We start from the raw sequence: 22,888 nt of genomic DNA, 5'->3' as shown, positions 1-22,888 counted from the left end.
GAAGTAATGCTCAGGTCCTTGCTAGGAGAGGACCCAACTACACCACACCTTCAGGATCTTAGATGTAAGTGCATTGAAGCAAGGTTAGTAAAGGCATTTTGGTGCTGGAGGTGAAGGACAAGATGGATAAATAAGACGAATATCTGTAGACCAAGGAGCAAATTATTTGGGGGTGCACTACTGCCAGTAGCATGTCATCAAGACTGTGGAAGATGTTCACCCAGCACAATGTTTCTGAGGTGTTGCTTCCCCTTACAGCTCATCCACTTTTGGTTACAATCCAAAGATGTGAAGGAGAGAGCCAGGGCCATCAGGAACAGCGCCTCCATCCTTCGCTTTGCTACTATGATGGCGGACTTTGACATAAGTAGCCCACAGGTGCGGACGACCTGCTTTGGCTCGAAAGAGCTGCAGAGTTCTGGGCTGGAAAGCACGAAACCTAGAGAAGTGGGCCAAAATTCCCATTGCTCTTTCCCTTTGCTGTGCGGAGCACATTGGGGTTCCTTATAGCAAAGTGCCATCATTCTGAGCTTCCTCGTTCAGCTTGCTTTGTGAGGGAGTTGCTCTTCTGGCAATATACAGATTGATGGAGATTAAAATCCCACTTTCTCTCCTTCCCCCTAGAACACCTGTGAGCTCCCACAGCTGGGCTGCTACGTTGCAGAGCTCTCGCTTTGCGTTAATGACACCAAAAACGACATCAGTTGCCAGGCCAGGGAGGGCGTGTTCCGCCTATATGAATTACTTGTCCACCAGAAAGGTAAGTTAGCGACAGCAGCTACTTGCTGGAACAGTATGCGCTCTACCAAATGCCTTAGTTTCACATACCAAGAGAAACAGAAGACAAACTTCTTGTCTCAGTTCTTCACAGAAGAGACTACCACCTCATTCAGTTTTTATTTCCTGATGCTCTTCTCTCTTCCTGAGGGCCGGACCAACACAGCCTGAGGCACAACAACAACACCTCACACACACCCCACCTGGCACTGCACACACTATAACCAAAGACAGCCAAGTTATTTAGGCAGATGAGGCAGGAAATCTTTCAAGGACCTCCCCCCACCCCGTAGTAAAATACAATCACAAACAGAATAACTAAGGATTTGCTGCCCTTTCATCACTCTCAAAGTCTGCTGCCTGAGGAACACACCTTACTGATGGGAAGGCCCACACTACCATAGGCCCCACCTTGTGAACTGTCCCCTGTTCCTTGGCATTCAAGTTATATTTATAGCTGACATCCTAGGATCCCATAAGTTCACTTCAGATGTAGAAACAATCTGTTATTTGCTGTCAGGCCTGAACACGGCAGCTATCTATAGAGTACCAAAGTTTACACTATCAGGAAAGAAAATCAGAGATTTTGTTGGTATGTGGGAGGATCTTGAGGCCTAGGGTCCACATTGACAAAGGGAATACCACACTCTAGTTTTTTGTATTTTTGGTGTGGTGTTCCCTTTGTCCAGGCCTTTGGTACATACAATAAGTATCTGATTAATAGGCCCCACCCCAGAAGCAATCCCAGTGGTAGGAAATAGGCATGCAAGGGCAGTGAGATTCCCTCTTGTGAGGCAGACTTGGACTTTCTTTACTTTAGTCTTGCTTCAAGATCAGGAGAATTTAAAGTGCAGGGAGTGTATGGAGATTGAAAAGCTGATCATACAAAGGGAAGAGGGAGGTGGAAAGATAGTTAGCAAGGGTATAACAAGTGCTTTATAGGAGATTTTGCTGGGATTGAAAGAGCAACATGAGCATTACAAAATGACATGGGATCAAGATATGGAAAGACAGTTGAGTAGTCATGAGTGGGAAAAGATATGGAATCAATGTCTACTAAAGACTATATCGGTAAGAATAAAGGGAAATTATTATAAATTAATATGGAGGTGGTATTTAACACCAGTAAGACTTCACCAAATGGATAAAAAGTACTCTATATATTGTTGGAGAGGTTGTCAGGAAAAAGGCACTTATTTCCATATGTGGTGGTCTTGTGAAATTATTCAGAAGTTTTGGCAAATAGTATTTAAAGAGATAAATGATATAATAGGATGGAAGGTAAAGACAGGGCCAAGGATAGCACTGTTATCAATATATGAAGGGGTTAAATATACACAAAATAGTAAAGACTTAATAAACAACTTATTAACTGCAGGTAGACTGATAATTGCCAGGAATTGGAAGGAACAAAGGAATTATCAAATAGAAGAATGGTATAAAGAAGTCTGGGATATAGCTATTAATGACAGACTCACGAGTAGTATTAAAGTTAAGAGAGGGTTAATGAAACAAAATGACTTTGATGAGGTTTGGAGTCCATTTGTTAAATATATATTAGAAAAAGGGAAATGGAGTAAACCGTCGCAGGATACATTAAAATTTTGGAAAGGAGAATACGGGCCCTGGGGTGTGTGTGCACGAGACAGTATTATATTATTTCAATGAGTTCTTTTTTAATTTTATTATTGTGGTATATTAAGTTGATGTAGCGTGATTATTGTATGTTATAAAATTCAAATATTTTTTTTTAAAAAAAGTAATATTCTATTTCTGTCTCTCTCTCCCCCACCTCCTTTATTTTATTTTCAGGGAGCAAATTTAGATCAATTTAAGTATATACATTTGAAGATCTTGAGCAATTGGGACCAACCTAAGTAGGGCTGTGCACGGACCCCCTGCTCTGCTCCGCACCTGATTCGCAAATTGCAGATCGGGCCCACTCCGCCTAGGGCTCCGAATTGGAGCTCCGCAGCGGTAGTGCCGGTGCCAGCTAAAGCCCCCTCCCCCCTTACCTGCGTCTGTTGCGTTCCAGCAGCGTCTTCACCTGAGGTCGAGGACTCAAACAGGAAGACCAGGCTGCATTTTAAGTATTTGAAGAGAACATGATAATGAATAATATCCTATAGGGATGTGCTCTGCTTCTCTTCGGCTCAGAGAAGCAGGAACGAGGCAGCCTAATTCGCCTCCGGAAAAGGCGGAGGCGAAGAGAGTCAGGGGGGCTGCGGATCGCCTCAATCCGGAGCTTCGCCTGCAGGTAAGTGGGGGGAGGGGGACTCATTTGGTGCTGCCAGCGCCGCCATCCATGCAGCAGTGGTGGCGGTGGCGCCAGGTAAGGGAGCAGGGACGCTTACCTGTGTCCGTCGCAGGCTTCAATTGAGGCCCCTGTTGAAGGTGGAAGTGAAGGCCGAGGCCTCTTCCGGCTTCAACCGGGGCCTCAATTGAAGCCCGTGACAGATGCAGGTAAGGGGGCGGGTGGTGGTAACTTATCTTGTGCCGCCGCCACCGTCCATGTAGCAACGGTGGCAAAGCCGGATCTCGCTCCATGGAGCGGGAGACGGACGGAGCGGCGCGAAGAGGATTGGGCCCGATCCGAATTTTCCGGATCGTGCCACGAAGTGGATTGGGGGGTCCGTGCACACCCCTAATATCCTATTATCGCCTGTGAAATTGGCTAAAGCTGTCCAGACATTTGGGGTTGGATCTAGATTACTTTAGCTGAAGGTTGTGGTCTCTCCCACACTAGAGGCATTCAAGAGGCAGCTGGACAACCATCTGTCAAGTATGCTGTAGGGTGGATTCCTGCATTGAGCAGGGGATTGGACTCGATGGCCTTTTAGGCCCCTTCCAACTCTACTATTCTATGAATTGGGACCATCCCAACTACGCATGCATGTATGGATTTCGTGTTTACTGAAAATGAGATTGTTGGTAGAGTGAACAGAAAAATGCAGTATAATAATGGCATAATTGTGTATTTCTCTTGCTACTGAAGTCTTGTGGTTAATAGACTGGTGTTTTGTTTGGGTATGTTTGAGTGTATGTCTCATTTCAGATACAGAAACTGTATTCACGAGCAAATACTCAAAAGAGATACAGAAAATATAATTGCCAGCTTTTATCTAACACCTTTATCACAGTGCATATTATGAATCATACTTGCTGACTGCATGCCAACTCTCCGGGTTTTGGGGCAGTGTTAGATTAAAGATTATGAAGGCCTATTTGAACCATTGCCACCCTGAGCTATGTATAGCATGCTCTGATCTCCCTGCATTCAGCTGGAATGCAGACATACATACGTAGATGCAAAGACAACAAAAAGCCTGTACTACATTAAAGACTAACCAATTTATCATAGTATAAGCTTTCGTGATAGGGAGCCAATTCCACCAGATGCGTGAAAAGGTCTATTAAGATGGAAAGTATGTATGGGTTAAACCCACGGAGAGTGTGTGTGTGTGTGTGTGTGTGTGTGGAGGGGGGAATGTAGACTGTTTGGCCAGAAGGAAAGGGAATCCAAGTAGCAATACCTGCAGGCACTGGGTGATTGGGACTACAGGGGGGAGAGTTGTCAAAGGGCTTATGCTCCTACCCTCAACACTACGGTTCTGATCCAGATCCCCTACACACACATACACATGCCCATCGCAATGGCAACTTGTAGGGAAGAGTCTTGCAGTCTGCCAAAACTGTACAGTTAAGGTGGTGTGTAGCTTGGATGTGAGTATGCACGTCCTACTCCCGCTGTGGCTGTGGGCATCGGTGTCCTTAATACACATCCACTAGTGGAACAATGTGTGCAATTGCAAACGTGCAGGTATACATAAAGGCAAACCCTCATCCTCCGCCCCACTGAGGGTTAAAGTTCACATCATGTTAAGGATGTAGCATGGAGCTGACTCCTCTAGTAGTGTTGTTGTTGTTGTTGTTATTATTATTATTATTATTATTATTATTATTATTATTATTATTATTCTACTCCATATGGCACCAATTTAGATTGATACCACAATGCACTGGATTGATACCACAATGCATTAACCCCCCCTCCACTGTTTGTTTCCTGAATGCACTTACACTAGAGTAAAAAAACACAGAGAGGGGCCACCTATAAGCTATGTAATTAATGTAACATGTGGTTTGACTGTTAATTCAATAATGGAATCTGCAATTTTAAAGATATTATTATTATTATTATTATTATTATTATTATTATCATCATCATCATCATCATCATCATCAATTATATCCCACTTTTTTTCCTCTCGCAAGGAACCCAAGGCAGCTCACATGGTCCTCCTCCTCCTCCTCTCCATATTATCCTCACAACAACCCTGTGAGGTAGGTTAGGCTAAGAGTCAATGACTGGCTCCCAAGTCACTCAGCTTCATGGACAAGTGGGAGTAGAACTCAGCTGTCCCGAGGCCCAGTCTATCACTTGAACCCCTAGACCATGCTGGCTCATGGGAACACGATATCATCAAGTGGAAGGAATCACTGGGTGTGTGTCCAAAGACTCATGCAGGACAGAGGTAAGGTTTAAGCCATACGGGGTGGAGCTAGTAGCTATCAGAGGGTGGGAAATATAGTATATTTCTGGATATTTTCTTACCTGGATTAGGTGCACGGGCCATTTGATTTTATGAATGTATGAATGTATGGTTCCATATAGGTACAAAATATTTGATTTCTGTGAATGAATAAATTATGTTTCTCCAAATAACTGGAGCCTATTAAGAATGAATTAATGAAACTCCTTTTGCTATAAAGATAGCTCACTCTCTCAGATATGGGAAATTTGTGGAGTGACTCCAGTGCCTCCCCAACCCCAATCTATGCCTTAGTGTCTACAGCCCTCTGCAGGAAGAAAAAAAAATCACTTGCAAAAGAAAGAAGTTTGAAACCGAGAACAATGATCTTTCCTGGGCAATTGAATATATCTGTGTCTCGTTTTTTGTTTTTTGTTTTTAAGTTGTACACATCCTGATCTTACATATGTTTACTTGGAATTAACCTCCTCTGCAAAATGTAGCTGCCTCCCAAATAAGCAGAGGTAGCATTGCTGCTCCAATTATGTTTGCTTATTTGTCATGAAAGCATGAATTGGAACGCCAGCAAACATTCATCTGTCTCAGGGCCTTGCTAAACCTACTTGATAATCTGTCTGGGAGTCGGGGCGACGGCGCGTGCCATCGCCCTCTTCCAGACGTAACACGCGATGGGGCAAGGGGAAGCCCCGTCGCGTCAGCCATTTTGTTCATCAGTTAAAGGGGCCATGTGCGCTTCAGCACCGCCGGAGAAGGTAAGTGATTTTTTTTAAAAAAAATAAAGCCCCCCGCCGCTCACCCTGCCCCTGATACCCCCACAATTCCTGATATCCCCCTGCCCGCTCGCTCGTCCTCCCCCCATGACCAATGCCTTGTCCCCCGTCCTTCTCCCCCCCCCCGCTTGCCATCACCGATGCCCGTGCCTGCTCTTCTCCCGACTTCTCTTCTCCTGCTCTTCTCTCCTTCTGACTTCTCAGAAGTCAGCAGGGCTGATTTACTCAGAAGTCAGCACAAGCCGGGCTTTCTGTGCATATCTGCTCAGAGGCAAGCACTCTCTGTAATTCAAACTTCTAACTGCCCTCCCAAAATCATATCTTAATTAATTAATTGTGTTTTACTTTACTGAGGATAGTTAGTTGGGACCAAGTGGCTGCTGCAGTTGACTGTCACATCAGTATCCAAGAAAGACGTTGTGATCAAGACTCATATGAACTGTAAATATCACTATCCCTTCTTTCCTCCAGATGCAGAGATTACTTGGGGCACGTCTACACCAGCCCTATAGCCCGGGATCGTCCCGGGATCAATCCTGTGCATCTAAATGCCACACAGGGGATCCCGGGAGCAGGCGGGGACGATGCCTCCATTTCCCTGGGATAACCCTTAGGTGTAGAAAGGGCCCTAGAGACCCAAACACATGGATGGAAAGGAAGGGTAGAAGGCTGAAGATGGATATAGGAATATACATGCAATATCTACATGTAGCCACTGGAGTGCACCAAAACTCTACTGGAAATAAGTCATTAAAAGAGTGAAGGAAAAGTGGGAGGAAAGATGGTATAAAGTGAAGAAGAAAACAGACAGCTGCTACACCCAGTGCAGGGACAGAGCTGAAGAGGTTGCCCACATGCATGGGCCAGTGGGTATCTACCAGAGGCAGTGGAAGTCTTTGTACTTTGATGTGGAATGCTTACCAGAATCTTAATTAGTAATACTGTTCTCTGTAAAATAAAATCTGTTCTTTCAAAGAGCGCTTGTCTTTTCAAAGTAACAGCTTTCATTTATTTTAAGGGAACAGGATGAAAAGGGGGGGGGAAGAAGAAAGAAAAAAGACATGTCATATCCTTTTTGGGGGTTATGTGGCTACAAGATTAACGCCTATAGAAAAATGCAGACACAGACAAAAATCACAGTAAGGCCAGCAAGTGGGAAATTGATACCTTGTCCCTGTCTCAGTGATTCGATTCCCTGTCAGTGCTTTGAAAACTGTGCTTTTTTAAAGGAAGAGTACCAGAAAAGGAATGGAGAGCCTTAGGTTTGAAGATGTAAGATCTCCATATATTATAACCTTCCTCATTTGTTTTTCATTTCTGCAAAGGTGGGAGCTAGGTGAAGCCTCTCTGAATAAAAGGTTACCTGAGGATGAGGTGTACAGTGCTTTCACATGGATGGTTTAAACGAGCTCCTAGAGCAAGGGTAAAATTGCATTCCCTTCTGCATTGCGAGCATTAACACATGATACATGTCGGCCAGCTGCTTGCACACAGCATGTACAGACATCCCACCCCAGTATTTGACACAATAAGGGCTGGTTACTTAAAGAAATCCAGCCAAGCACAGAGTAAATCAAGGCCTGGAATACCTAACTGGAAAAAGCTGAATGGGAAGGCACTCCGCTAGCAATTTTGCCATGAGGGCATCGGCAGTAGGCCCAAATTTAGCAACACCACCTGATCACGCAGCACTAGACCACGTGTCCCATGATTAGGTTGGGCGCAGTAATTAGAAACGTATATATGCATACCCCTCAGGCACATAGTGACTTTCCTCCAGGTGTGGCATAATTATTGCTAAATATAATGCAGCCTTCAACCTCGCGATTTCAGGACAGTACTGTTTTATCCATCCTAAGCTAGCCCTCCAATGGCATTAGCCATAAGTCATCTCGATCCTTTGTCTGGGGGTGGTATTTTCTCCCCTCTTTTGTTTTATTGTCCTCATTGGACCTAGAGCCTTTTGGCCCTTTGTAGTCATTGTTGAAACCTTATAAAACCCCTGGACTTTAACCCCTTTGTTGCCCAGTTTGCATGAGAAGCCACTGTGGGTGAATTTCACTGTGGGGTTTCTCATCACAGTGGTGGCTGCCATTATGAACATTCAGGGTACAGCAAGGGCACCCCACAGCTTCTCATTACATGCGAACCCAGTGAGGGTGAATTGTTGGGGTGGCTGACAAGCCTAAAAGAGCCCATGAGTTCTGGGTGGCTTGCAGCTTCTTTCAAGGCCTCCATTTGTTGAAACCTCAGGCGTCTCTCCCTGCCCCAGTGCCATCTTGAGGAATGACCCATCAGGGTCACAGGAAAAGTAGGATTCAGCCCCATTCTGTCTTCTGGAGGCCCTTTCTCTACAAATTGTAGCCTTCACCACTCTACCTGCTTTCCTATTGTGTGTTTGTCTCAGTGCACAATGATTTAGCCTACTTTGGGGGCAGCTCTTGGGTCAGAAGCTGGCCACCTTGGGGCAGCATTGCCCATGTTGGCCACTGGAAAGGATTGAGTGCGGAAATCCCTTTGTTTTCCTTTTTTCTCCCCTTTCCAAGCGAGCCCTTTCTATTTTATGGGCGAAGCTCTGTGGCGATTTGATAAAATAGCAATGGTCCACATTTGGAAAGACTGTTGGAAACAGGATGGAGTAAATAGCACACATGAGGTGCTGGAAACTGGAGTGAGTGTGTGAGTTGGAAATAGATTACTTGAGTCCTACTCTCTCCTTTTGTTTTAGTGAATATGCGCAAGGATTTGCCTTGGTGCACTTCTTGTTAAAGACAAGCTGCTGTGAGCTCTTTTCTCTTCCCCATTCTTGCAATCCCATTCCCAGCCCCCCTCTCTCCCAGCAGCATTAGGCCCCCAATTTGCTTAGCCTTGACCTCTGCAATATCTTCAGAACCATAGTCCAACCCAGTCTGACCCAGATGCTCCATACACATCCTAAGCAAAAGCATGGGGGGGGGGGAAGCACCCGAAGAAGTGAAAAGAAGGGAGAAACGAATTCTCAGGATGCTGAACTTTTTATTGTAGGTTGTATAGCTCAACGTGTTTCGGCCTGTACCTTTTCAAGGCCTTCTTCGGGGGGTTATAGGAAGATGTCTGCAAAGATCTTCTTATCAGCAGAATGTCTTTCTCTGATGGTTTGGGGAAAACCAGTCCTCTGTGGAACCTACAAGTCAGATCCATAGCAATCCAAGCTCATTTGATTCCATTGCGGATTTCTCCGACATTCCTGTCACATAGCACCTATTGCCAACCTGCTAATTCTTATGTGTTCAATAAAATACATGTTTTTGAAAAGACTGGTGTGTGCATGTATCTGTGTGCATGTACCTCATTGGGTCATCTCTGCGAAGACATGCTATGACCAAAATTCCAAGGGTCATTATGAGAGGCATATCTCTGAACATGCATACATTCTTACATGTGTCTGGACACAACTTAGAGTAGACATGGACGGATCAAACGATTTGATTTGATTTATTACATTTATATGCTGCCCCATAGCTGAAGCTCTCTGGGAGGTTTACAAAGGTTAAAAACAGTAAACATTAAAAGTATACAAAATTTAAAACCATCAAAAACATAAACAGTATAAAAACAACTGTATCCATTTAAAAACAACAGTTCTGGGGTCTGTTATTTGTGGTCTGTGTTATTTTCATCTGTGTCCAACCCCATCTGTAAGCATTAATCTGTGATTTTTTTAAAAAAACAACCCATGAAAACTCATGTTTAAATATTATTTTAAAATGTAGTGCTTTTTAATCTATTTTCTCCTTAAATATACATTTCTAAGCATACCTCCTCTCAACACAGGCATGTCTAAATAGATTTTGATGTGTATTTTGAGTGGAGACTTGCATCAGCACATCATGGATTTTGCTCCACGCATTAGTTAGAGAGGTGCCAAAATGGGAGCGTTGGAGTGCCTGGTTTAAAGGAGAACCTAGATATAGTGGACATTATGGAAACCTGGTGGAATGGAGACAACCAGTGAGATACAGTCAATTCGGGATATAAACTGTACATGAACGGCAGAGAAGGGTGTACTGGATGAGATGTTGCTCAGTACATGAAAAAAGGCACAGTGTCAAGCAGACTAGAAAACTTAAAATGGGGAGACTGTTCCACAGAAGCGCTGTGTGTGCCAATAATGAGCTCCAAAACTAATCTAGTACTAGGAATATGCTATCAATCCCCAAATCAGAACGCTCAGGGTGACCTGGAGCTGGAAAATGAAATCAGGGAGACTTCCAAACAAGAAAGTGTTATAATAATGGGTGTGTTCAACTGCCTTCACATTGACTAGATAAATGTATGTTCCGGTTACGATAAAGAGGTCAAATTTCTCGATGCCCTAAATAACTGTGCCTCGAACAGTTCACCACGTAACCAACCAGAGGGAAGGCAACCTTGGATTTAATCCTAAATGTTTTTCCCCAGGACCTAATACGAGATGTAAATGTTGTTGAGCCGATTGGAAATAGTGACCACAGTGCTGTCAGATTTAATATATATATTTAAGTGGAAAATTGCCAAGAACATCAAACACAATCACATTTGACTTCAAAAGAGGAAATTTCTGTTAAATGGGGAAACTGGTGAATGGAAATTGAAAGGGGAAGTCAAGAGAGTTATATCCCTACAAAATGCTCGGAGGATGCTCTAAACCACAATAATAAAAACTTAGCTAGAATGTATACCACAGGTTAGAAAAGGTAGCACCAAGTCCAAGAGGTCACCAGGATAGTTCATGAGCAGTATATCAAGGAGCTATTAGAGAAAAAAAGGCTTCCTTCAGAAAATGCAAGTCTTGACCAAATTTACTGTTTTTAGCTTATGTGAACAGCCCAGAGAGCTTCAGCTGTGGGGTGGTATATAAATGTAATAAATAAATAAATAAATAAATAAATATGAGGAAATCAAAAAGGAGCCTAAACTTGCACAAAAGATGCAAAAAAGCATTTTGAGGAGCATATAACTAGCAACATCAAGACCAACAATAAAGAATTCTTTTAATGGATCAGAAGCAGAAAACCAGCTGGGAAGCAGTTGGACCATTGGATGATAATGGAGTTATAGGAATACTGAAGGACGATAAGGAGATTGCTGTGAAGCTGAATGAATATTTTTTCATCTGTTTTCACTGCAGAAGATGGTTGTGCCTGAACTGATGTTTTCAGGAATGGAGTCTGAAGAACTGAGGCAAATAGTGGTGACAAAAGATGACATTCTCAACCTTATTGACAAATTGAAAGTTATACATCACTGGACCAGATGGATCCATCCTAGAGTTCTTAATTAACTCAAATATTAAATTGCTGATCTTCTAACAAAAATATCTAACATGTCCCTAAGATCAGCCACTGTACCAGAAGACTGGAGAATGGCTGATTTAATTTTTAGAATGGGATTTGGGAAATTACAGACTGGTGTTACAAATAAATTGGTTGTAAATGTTATTAAAGTTGAAATTAGTAATCATATAGAAAAGCCCTGCTGAAAAAGAATCAACATGACTTCTGCAAAGGTAAGTCCTGTCCTACTAACCTTTTGGAGTTCTTTGAAGAGCTCAATGAAGAGGTAGACAGGGGTGATCTGGTAGACATTGTTTACTTGGACTTCTAAAAGATTTTTGACAAAGTTCTTCGCCAAAGTCTCCAGAGCAAACTTAGCAGTCATGGAATAAGTGGAGAGGTCCTCGTATGGATCAGTAACCGGTTAAAGAACAGAAAGCAGAGAGTAGGAATAAATTGAGGACTATCAGCAATGGGCTCCCACAGGGATCTGTTTTGGGACCAATGCTTTTCAACTTATTCATAAATATTCTGGAATTAGGAGTAAGTGGTGAAGTGGCCAAGTTTGCTGATGACACCAAATTATTTATCATGGTTAAAAAGTAAAGGGATTGTGAGGAGCTCCAAACTGGAAGAATGGGCATCAAAATGAAAGTATGGTTCAATGTAAGCAAGTGTAAAGAAATTGAAAATAAAACTGTCAATATCATACTGCCCTTATACAAAGCTATGGTGAGACCACACTTAGAATACTGTCTACTGTTTTGGTCACTGCACCTAAAAAAGGATGTTCTAGAGTTGGAAAAAGCACAGAAAAGGGCAGCTAAAATGATCAAGGGGCTGGAGCAACTCCCTTATGATGAAACCTTATAACAGCTGGGATTGTTTCATTTAGAAAAATAGGCAAGAGGAGATATGATAGAGGTGTACAAAATTATGCATGGTGTGGAATATTTCCCCCCCTCTCACATAATACTAGAACTCAGGGTTGTCCTATTAAGCTGATTGATGGGAAATTCTGGACAGCTAAAAGAAAGCACGTCTTTATATAGCACATAAACTATGGAATTAAGTTCCACAAGATGTAGTGATGACCAGCAATTGGGATGGCTTTAAAAGGGGATTGGACAAATTCATGGAGGATAAGGCTATCAACGGCTACTAATCCTGATGCCTGTATGCTACCTGAAGTATCAGAGGCAGTATGGCTATATGCACCAGTTACTGGGGAACATGGGTGGAAGGGTGCTGTTGCATTCATGTCCTGTTTGCGGGTTCCCCGTGGGCAGCTGGTTGGCCACTGAGTGAACAGAATACTGGACTAGATGGACCCTTGGTCTGATCCAGCAGGGCTCTTCTCGTGTTTTCATATGTTCTAATATCGGAAAGACTGTCACACAGAAGATGGAGCAGAGTTGTTCTGTTGTTTCAGAGGGTTGGCCTAGAACCAATAGGTGGAAATTTCAGTGAAGCACATTTCTGCTAAACGTTAGGAAAAATGTCCTAACAGTGAAGACTGTTCCTAAGTGGTATATAGAGGTGATGAATCCATCTTTGATTGAGGTATTTAAACAGAGGCTGGGCAACCCTCTATTTGGGATGCTGTAGTTGCATCCTGCATTGCAGAGTCTGAATTGAGCAGAGGCTTGGACTAGATGTTCTCTGAGGTACCTTCCAACTCTATGAGTCTATGAAATGTAACAAATTCCAGAGAACTAGCTGCATTGAACAAAAGCAACCACGAGTTGTGGCACCTTAAAGACTAACCAATTTATAGTAGCAGAAACAGCCCACCTGATCAGCTGCAGGAAGTATTATCATCAGTTGGTAGCTATGTATGAGGTAGGGAGAGGGGGGCAGGAATTGTGAATTATGGGGGCAGGCCTGCTTTGTAACGCTGGATTTAGCTGCACTAGCTGTGGCTAGATGTGTAAGCTGTGATTCTGCCAGCCAAGAGTGCGAAGATTTCCAAAATATATGCAACACACAATCCTGTTCCCCAGAGAATCTTAGCTTTTGTTTTCATTTTTTAATAGGCAACTTTCTAGCCCTCATGGCTATATATAAATGCTTGAGGAACAACTGGTGAAATCTGAAAAACCAAAGCAATAGCTAGGATAAGACCCCAGGGGTCAGGAGATAGGCTCTTATGGTTTGTCTGTCCTCAATACTAGCAGAAGCAAAATAAAACATTAATAAAAAGAGGACATTTTTTAAAAACCTGCAAAACAAGTCATGCACAATAAAGCATGTGAATGTGTGTGATTTGTCAAGTCAAAGAATTCTGCTTTTCCTGTAGCCTAATCTGAGTTAGGCGCAAAATGTTTACTTTAGCACAAAATACATGGAAGCCCTGGCTGTAGGGCTAAAGTGTTTGATTATATATTATATTGCATTTTTCTGTAGGGTTAATCTTGGGGGTAAGGAGTTTGCTCCCAGAAGATCCTGACCTGCATTCCTAACTAAAATGCCCTACATTTTAAATTCAGCCATGTTTAACCAAAAGATGATAGGTAAACATTGCATTCAAAAAGTGGTAACTCCAGAGATACATTGAAGAGGTTATGGGGGATTCCCCACTCCTACCACCTCTGTGAGAACACAGCTCAGGGCCTAGGAACAGAAAGGAATCCCTCCTTGAACAAAGGAAAAATGTCTTTGTTAAATGCTTGTGAATCAGGTTGCTCCCATGTTAGGCCATTTAGTGCTACTGAGGAATTGCTTTTCTACACTGAACAGGAAGTGTTATTAAATCTGTTGCTGTACAAAGATTTTTGTATAGTGCTATATTGTCTGACAATGCCCATCTTCATAGCAAATATCCTTCTATAATGGCCACTCAGAAGTAAGTCTTGTTCAGCGAAGGTTCCCTGCACTGTGAATTAGTCCTCTGCTTCTTGGACCTTCTGCCTCTGTTATTATTTCCTGTTTAGTGTAGCTGGATGATGATGAATTTCACCTTATTCAGTCCATTCCTTTTCCTTGTGGGGAAGGTATTTAATTTCTAATTTCCTTGCAGTATTTTAATGATTTGTTGCAAGATTGTATTACTGACTGGTAAGAAATGGAGAAAAGAGAGAAAATTGGTAAACCCCAAACCCCAGGGAATAGGAACTGATTAACAAAGGGCTAATTAAAAGTTCAATAATGTCCCTGCAGCACCGAACAAGAAAAAATAACAGGCAAAAGTTCTAAAGGAGGAGGCGCTACTAATAAAAGGCACAGAAGCCCTGAAAAGCCTATATAGTATTTTCCAGGGCATACAGGGTAGGCTGGCATTACAATTCTTAAAGTCACCACAAATTAGATCCGAACAAAGGTGGGAGGACAGCAGAGAAAGCATCTGGAATTGTCATAATAAATGGGTGACCAAAGAATAGCAGGCCGAGACTAAAAGGCTAGTGTGGAAACAACCTCAGAATTGAATTATATTTACTGCCTGCTATCTTGTCCCGGAAATACATTTTTTCTTAAATCTTATAACAAACAGGGCTGATTCATCCCCAGCAGTCTAAACATAATATAAAGTACCATTCTGGCACAAAGACTTGCCTTCCCTCACCATAATATGTCAGCAGCTATTTTTAGAGCAGAAATTGCTGTAGCAGCCAGAAGCTGACGTCTCCTAGTTAGTAGTATTGGCATAAGACACTACAAGATGGGAAAGGATCACATCTCCTGCTGCTGGATCTAATTCCCTGCTCATTCTATTTCTCACCCTCTTCCTCTGCAAAACATCTACTGCAGCTAAGAGGCGTTGCAACACTACGTTCACCCTTAGTCCACCCTGTGAGATGCAAGTCGAGCCTTATCCACACACGTCCTTCCAATGTGTTCCCCCAGGCCATCTTTTCCCCCAAGCTACACCAAGCAGGATATAACACTTTTAAAACAGTATGAAAATGGTATATGTAATGTGTCCTGGGCCTGAACAGTTGTCATAACCCTTATAAACCGTTATAAGCAGTAGTGTAGATCCTGCCCTGGTGTGAAGGAACCAATTCCATTCTGATATTCCTGACCATAAAATCAGAGCTTTCTGCAAAGATAAGCCTCATATGCAGCATACGTACTGACAGTAATACAAAACATGCATGTAGCTCCCTAGGATCCATTCCCAGGGTCTGGAACTAACCAATGTTACTTTTTTTTAAAAAAAGTTGCTTATGCAGAAGTACAAACAATTCCACACACACTATTAGCCTGCTATGCAAAATGTCCGTGGGACGCTCGTGGGGTTGTAAAGCCACATATGCGTATACGGACCCTAAGGGGAAAAAGAAAGGCAGAATTTGTTGCTCAGCTGTGTGTTTGTGTATGTGTGTGTCTGCATCAACCTGACCTTCACCACAAGCTGGGAAGGAGAAAATAGGCTGTAACCATCATTTTCAAATTTCTTGCCCTTCATAATAATATAAGAACTACCCTGCTTCCTGCTTTCAATCACGGCCAGAGAGATACTTCCGAGAAACTCCCGAACAAGGCATGAAGCCAATAGCTGTCCTCCATTGCCCCCACCCACCCAAGCAACTCATGTCCAGAGGTATACTGCTTCTGAACCTGGAGTTGCTATTTATTTTTGATCAATAATCATTGATAGATCGATCCTCCCAGAAAATGACTAATACCCTTTTAAAGCCATCCAAGCCAGTGGCAATCACCACGTTTTACATCTGGGAAGTCCAGCTGCTCCAAACACCTGAAGTTTGCTGTGGAAGTGCCCACTGCAGTGAAGGGTGGGTTCATTGGGCCACATTGTCCATCCACACAGAATGACAGTCAGATCCAACTGGCCACGCTTGGGTGCGCTGTATGGACTGAGATCAGAAATATTCCCAGAATACACTGGAAAGCACAAGGGATTCTAGGGCATCTTACAGGTACTTTGTGACATTGTGTGGTTATGCACCAAATGACTCATATTCCGCATCTGTTTTATCTAGATGAATGGGTTGGATGGATGTCTATATTTATATGGTATTTTTGCAAGAGACCACTAAAGTAGTCCCTTGGCTCAGAACACGTATGGTTTTACTTTGAACAACTGCAATTGATTTTGATTGGTTTGGTTTGAAAAATAAAAGAGAGTTGGGTTTTCTGTACATATATATTGTAGTTCTAATAGATTTTTTTAAAAAATATTAAATAACACAGGAGATGTCAACCAATCTGTTATATGGGATGCATGTAAGGCCTTCATAAGAGGTATATTTATTAAAGCCAGATTAAAGAATTTTAAAAAATCATGCCAAAGATGAACTGCAGAAGAAAATTCAAAATTTAGAAAGACAACATAAGGAAACAATTGATCCTCAAATACAAACTGATCTGGAAGCATCCAGAGTACAATTCAATTTATTAAACACAGCCGAAGCTAGTAAGGCTTTCAAGTTTCACAAAACAGAAATACTTTCAAAAGAGTAATAAAGCAGATAAACTGTTAGCACATTATGTTGTAAAGGACCAAAAGAAGAGATTAATACCACCAGTAATATCTGGAAAAAAAACTCTAAAACTAACGCATCTAAGGAAGAACTAATAAGTCATTGACAATTTATATGTCAGATGAGCCTACAGAAAAGGAAATAAATTCCTTTTTATCTAATTTACTGTAAATACTTCAGCTTTAACTGAAGATGATAAAATAATCCTTAATACTTCAATAACAGAAGATGAAATAAGAGAAAAAGTAAAAAGCTTGAAATTAAATAAAGCCCCAGGAATGGATGGATTCACTGCAGAATTCTATAAGCACTGTATTGATGTCTTAGTACAACCATTGTCCATTTTGTTTAAGGAATGTTTAAACTTGCAACAGATACCCAATTGATGGAAAGAGGCAAAAATAATATTAATACATAGAGAAAGATCCCACACTACCAGTTTCTTATAGGCCTAATTTCTCTTTTGAACCAAGAGTATAATTTCCCCCCCAGCAATATTGGCAATGAGACTAAATAAGATAATTGGTCAATATGTACATATTGATCAAACTGGTTTTATTCACAAGTATAGTAGATAATACCAGGAGAGCCCTTTCAATTATTAATTTTTGTAATGAACATAAAAGTAAAGTTATCATGGTCTTTCTTGATGCAGAGAAAGCCTTTGATAAGCTGGAACGAGAATTCTTATTTATCACTCTTCAAAAATTTAATATAGAAGGACCCTTAATTGGCTGTATAAAAGCAATTTATAAAGAACCTACGGCAAGAAGTATGATCAATGGGCAACTATCAAATTTATTTAGTCTACAAAGAGGGACCCGACAAGGATGCCCATTATCCGTGCTTCTATTTGCTGTAAGCATAGAACCTTTAGCAGAGAAGATTAGGGAGAACCAGAATGTAAAAGGGATAAAAGTTGGAGATCAAGACCTAAAGATCAGCTTATATGCTGATGATTTGATGTTATCATTACAAGACCCTAAAGAATCACTGGCACATGTTCTACAAATAATAGATCAATACAACCACGTTTCTGGATATAAATTAAATAAATTAAAGACTGAACTGATGGGAATAAATGTTCAAGAACAAGAAAGAGAAGAAATAGTCCAACAGTATAATTTAAAATGGTCAAGTAAACCAATCCATTATTTGGGTATTTCTCTATTAACTGATTTGTCAAAACTGAAGGAGATAAATTAATTCACATTATGGGAGAATATAAAAAGGGATATTGACGGATGGAATAACTTAAAGCTTTCTTGGTTTGGTAGGGCTGCCCTGATTAAAATGACAGTATTAACGAAGTTGCTGTTTATTTTAGAAAATGATCCAATTGAGATAAAGAACAAAGAACTAGCTATGTGGCAAAAAATAATAATGCAAGATTTTATTTGGGGTAATAAGAATTCCAGAGCAGCCTTAATAGTATTACAAAGATCAAAAATTCAAGGGGGAATATTGTGCCCAAATATTGCAAAGTATTACCAAGCAATGCAATTCAAAGTGATAAAATGGACCACAGCAAACAACACCATTCCCTGGTATGTGATAGAGCAAAACAGCTATAAAGTTTCCCTTTCCTATCTGCCATGAGCATACAAAGGTAACTTTAGAAAATCAGTAATACAATTCTAAATGTTAAAAATCCCTACTAAATATACTTAGTTTACTCTTAGATGTTAATTTGTGTGTTATGTTGGGTGTTTTTGTTGTGTAGTTGAAATTGACAGTGTATAATGAATATGTTGTATAACAATATGTTGTATATTTTTAGTAAAATACATAAAGCTTTAAAAAAAATTAAAAAACTAATTTGGGCAGCACATAATTTTCTAATATGTAATGACAAAAGAAAAAAGAAAAAAAAAGAGTAATGGCTGGAATACTCATGTCCTTTTATAAGTCTTTAATGACCCTTAATAAAACAATCTATTTATTTAAAGAAGTATTGGGGGGATCACTCTTAACGTTCATAAAATTGAAAATGTTTCACATGCGCCAGAAAGAACTGTTTGTTTTACATAATCTGAACATTTCAAGAAGTTTGGTGAGAGAGTAAGGGAAGGAGGGTAGTTTAAAGTATAAAAGAAAGGGGGGAGCCTATTTTTGAAGCCTTTCAAAGTGCTTCTTGGCCTACAACATTGGTTTCAGCCTAGCCACACTGTTTTCCTCAGAAGCTTTAGAAACAGTTAAACTGTAGTGTATTTTGCATACATGTGGTTTTTTCCTAATCATTGCAAGTTTCACATCTCACTTCTAACTGTATCTGATGTTCTTTTGCATTTACTTTTCTTTATAAACCATTCATATCTTAAAACTTCCTGTGTTTTTGTTGGTTTAACAAGTGAAAAGGGATATTCAGTTTTCCTGCTTATGTTACAAAATCTATTTTCAACAGACCTAGTAAATTCAAGAGTAACAGAGTTGGGGGAAATCCTCAATCTCTTTGTGATCAGAGGCACTGAGTAATGGAGATAATGTAGAATGACCCCAACCACATAACACTATTCCCCCTTCTGAAGAGATCTTCATTTTGTATGAGGTTTATGGTTTCCCTGAGGCAATGTGCTAAACTTTCTTTCTTTCTAAATCTTTACCTCAGATTTCTTGTAATCTGAGGCCCTAAACTTGTACGTATATCTGCCTGTTTCAAAGATGGGTTTGTAGCAAAAGAGGAACGCAGCTTTGTATAAAACTAAAACCTTTATTGCCTCAAACAAACATACACTCTTCTACCTAGCTGCTCTTCAGCCCTGACTACTGTGTCGCTTCCTGATTGGGTGAGTAATCCAATCTCACCCAATCACGACACAGCAGTCAGTGAGTCAGCACCTCAGGAGTCAGTCAGTGATCTTATTATCACTTTTAATTGCGTTGCTTGGTAATGTTTTACAATATTTGGGCACAATATTCCCCCTTGAGTTTTTGATCTTTGTAATACTATTAAAGCTGTTCTGTGTTTCTTATTATCTAGGGCAGTGGTTCCCAAACTTTTTCAGGTCACCGCCCCCTTGGTCCCACAAACTCATGCCCAGCGCCCCCCTACCCTACCCTATAAAAATCATTGTTCAGAATAGTGGTTTTCAACAACCCACCAAGGAAGATAATAACAATAAAATTCAAAACAGTAACAATTAATTGAATACTTTATTCAAAATCCAATTGGTGTGCCCTGCCATGCTGGCTGCAAACAGAGGTGTTCACTCTCTTTTCCCTCCCTCCTTCGGCAAGCCTGGGGCAGGTGCTTCCCATTTAGAGGGGATTCTAGGAGTTGAAGGACTTTTTTCTATCTAAACATGCATAAAATTGTGCCTTTAACTTATCATGTCACACTAGCATGAATGCAGGAATCAAATAGGATTTCCTTCTTCAGTGGAACACACTTACTTAGGAGTAAGCACCATTTTGTTATAGGAAAGGATAATGTATTTTAATTAAAATTTTAAAATAATTATCTGCCACCTGGTACAGAGTTTTCCTATGGAAAATCTGGCTGGGACTGAAGTAGAGGGGCACTAATTTTACTGTACTTATTGTCTTTAAATATGGTTAAATATCCCACAGTTACCTTGCTATTCTATTTCTACAATTCATTTTCTCCTGTCTTTTCTTCACCCTCTCTTCGTTTTCAGACTGAATCCTATGCACATTTACCTCAGAGTAAGTTCTTTCTTTCTTTATTTATTTATTTTTTATATATATTTTCTACATTAATTAAACATACAACATTACAATAATTAAAAAAAAGAAAACATCAAACAACTGCTACATGCATATTGAATAAACGTTGAATACATATATGTTGAATAGATATTACCTATATATTATCATACTACAACGTAATCATTCTTATTTATTTATTTATTTATTTAATTACATTTATATACCGCCCCACAGCCGAAGCTCTCTGGGCGGTTTACAACATTTAAAAATAGTAAACATTAAAAGTATACAATTTAAAAACACACACACACACACACACACACGTTAACATAAACGTGCACCCCCCACCTCGGGATCTATTCCTGATTCCAAAATCTCATCGTTTCTTCTACTGGCGGTTTCCCACTTCCCTTAGTAAACACAAATATTAGGAACTGTTTCCAGATTCCTTCAAACTCATTTATTTTAGTTATACCTTTTCTCCACTTAATATTACAAGTCAGTTTATCATTAATAGCTATATCCCATACTTCTTTATACCATTCTTCAATAAAATATTCCCCTTGAATCTTTCAGTTCCTAGCTACCATCAATCGTGCTGCAGTCAGCAAACTCGATATCAGCTCTTTAGTTTCTTTTCCACATTTTACATCTTCAAATAGTGACAGTAATGCAATCTTTGGTGTTTGTTCTATTTTCATTCCCACTATTTCTTCAATTTCTAAAAACACCATCTTCCATAATCTTTGTACATATTCGCATTCCCACCACATATGTAAATATGTTCCTTTTTCCCCACAACCTCTCCAACAATTTGCTGAATGCTGATCATTTATCTTATTCAATCTTATCGGGGTTAGGTACCACCTCCACAAAATTTTAAAATAATTCTCCTTTATTCTCACTGACATACTTCTCAACACTCTTTGTTTCCATAGTCCCTCCCAACTCTGTCGCCCTATTTGTACCTTCAAATCTGTCTCCCAAACCATTTTCCCTGTATTATCCTTTAACTCCTTTTCCAACAATATTTTATATACCTCAGAGTAAGTTCTGTTGATCTCAGTGGGGCTTACTTCTGAGTAGACATACTTAGGATTGTGCTGCAGCTCTGTTTTTATGGTGACACAAGATACACGCATACCATGTTTACCAAAAGAACGCTTGAAAAAAGGGGGTTGGACACCCTGAAATAAGCAAGGGCAGATAGGAATGGTTTCAGCAAGCATTCTGGAAAAAGGTGCTGCTGAATCTTCTTTAGCCAGGAAGGACCTGGGGAATTGCAATTCTCTCTCCCTCCCCCTTTTCTTTTCTCTCCCAATCCTGTTGTAGTCCAGATTTTTTTGGGGGGTGGGAGCACACACACAGACACACAGCATCTCTCTCTCTCCAACCCCCCTCCCTCCAAGACCCCCCTCTCTCTCCAACCTTCCCTCCCCCCAAGCTTCACAATAGCTGCCGGGCTGATTACGACAGGAGGGCAGCAGCTCAGAGGGGAGATGACCCCAATCTGCAACTCCTGACAGGGGAAGGGAGCCTGGTGACACCTTGCAGCAGCACAAGCAGTCCTGCTCCCCACCCAGCCTGCTGGCTGACTGCTGTTTTTGGCAGCTGCTCTGCCGCCCGCCATCCTCCATGTGCTCCTTCCTCTCCTCCACATGGCTGCTGCTCCCGCCTTGTGCAGCAACAATCGCAAGAGGTCTGCCGGGGCAGCTTGTAGGAGGGAGCAGCTCTGGCCGAGGGAGCGAGCGAGTGAGCGAGCAGGCAGGCGGCGGTGGCTCCAGCAGAAAAGAAGCCCTGGGCCCTCCTAGGCAGGGGAAGAGTGGGCAGAGCAGCTGAATTCGCCGCTGTTTCCTGCTCTGCTGCCTCCTGTGGGCGCTTCCCCCACCCCCTACTTCTGGCGGGGCTGCTGTGGGCTTGAGATAGGAGGAGAGAGCAGCTGCGTGAGTGAGAAAGTCCTTCCTGAGCAGGAGCAGTGTGGGGAGAGCAGCTGAATTTGCCGCTCTTTCCTGCTCGGTCCCTGGGTTTTAGGACCTTCTGGAGAGACCACCTCGAGCGCCCCCCTGCCGCCCCTTTGCCTGTTAGCGCCCCCTGCCAGCGCCCCCCTGCCGTCCCTTTGCCTCTTAACGCCCCCCTATGCAATCCCACCGCCCCCAAGGGGGCAATACTGCTCACTTTGGGAACCACTGATCTAGGGTGACCATATTTTGGAAACCAAAAAGGAGGACAACATGGCCGCCCTATGAGGGGGTGCCCACCAACATGTCCAGCCCCAAGGGGGCATGCTCACCAACATGTCCAGCCCCCAAAGGGGCGTGCCCACCCAAACATGGCCTTGGTCACAGGTCTGATTTCACAGCACACAATTAAGACAAACCTGT

The sequence above is a fragment of the Elgaria multicarinata genome, chromosome 2 (genome assembly GCF_023053635.1).
Source record: "Elgaria multicarinata webbii isolate HBS135686 ecotype San Diego chromosome 2, rElgMul1.1.pri, whole genome shotgun sequence".
In the NCBI taxonomy this organism is placed as follows: domain Eukaryota; kingdom Metazoa; phylum Chordata; class Lepidosauria; order Squamata; family Anguidae; genus Elgaria; species Elgaria multicarinata.
The sequence above is the reverse complement of the archived record's forward strand: the minus strand, read 5'-3'. Positions refer to the sequence as shown.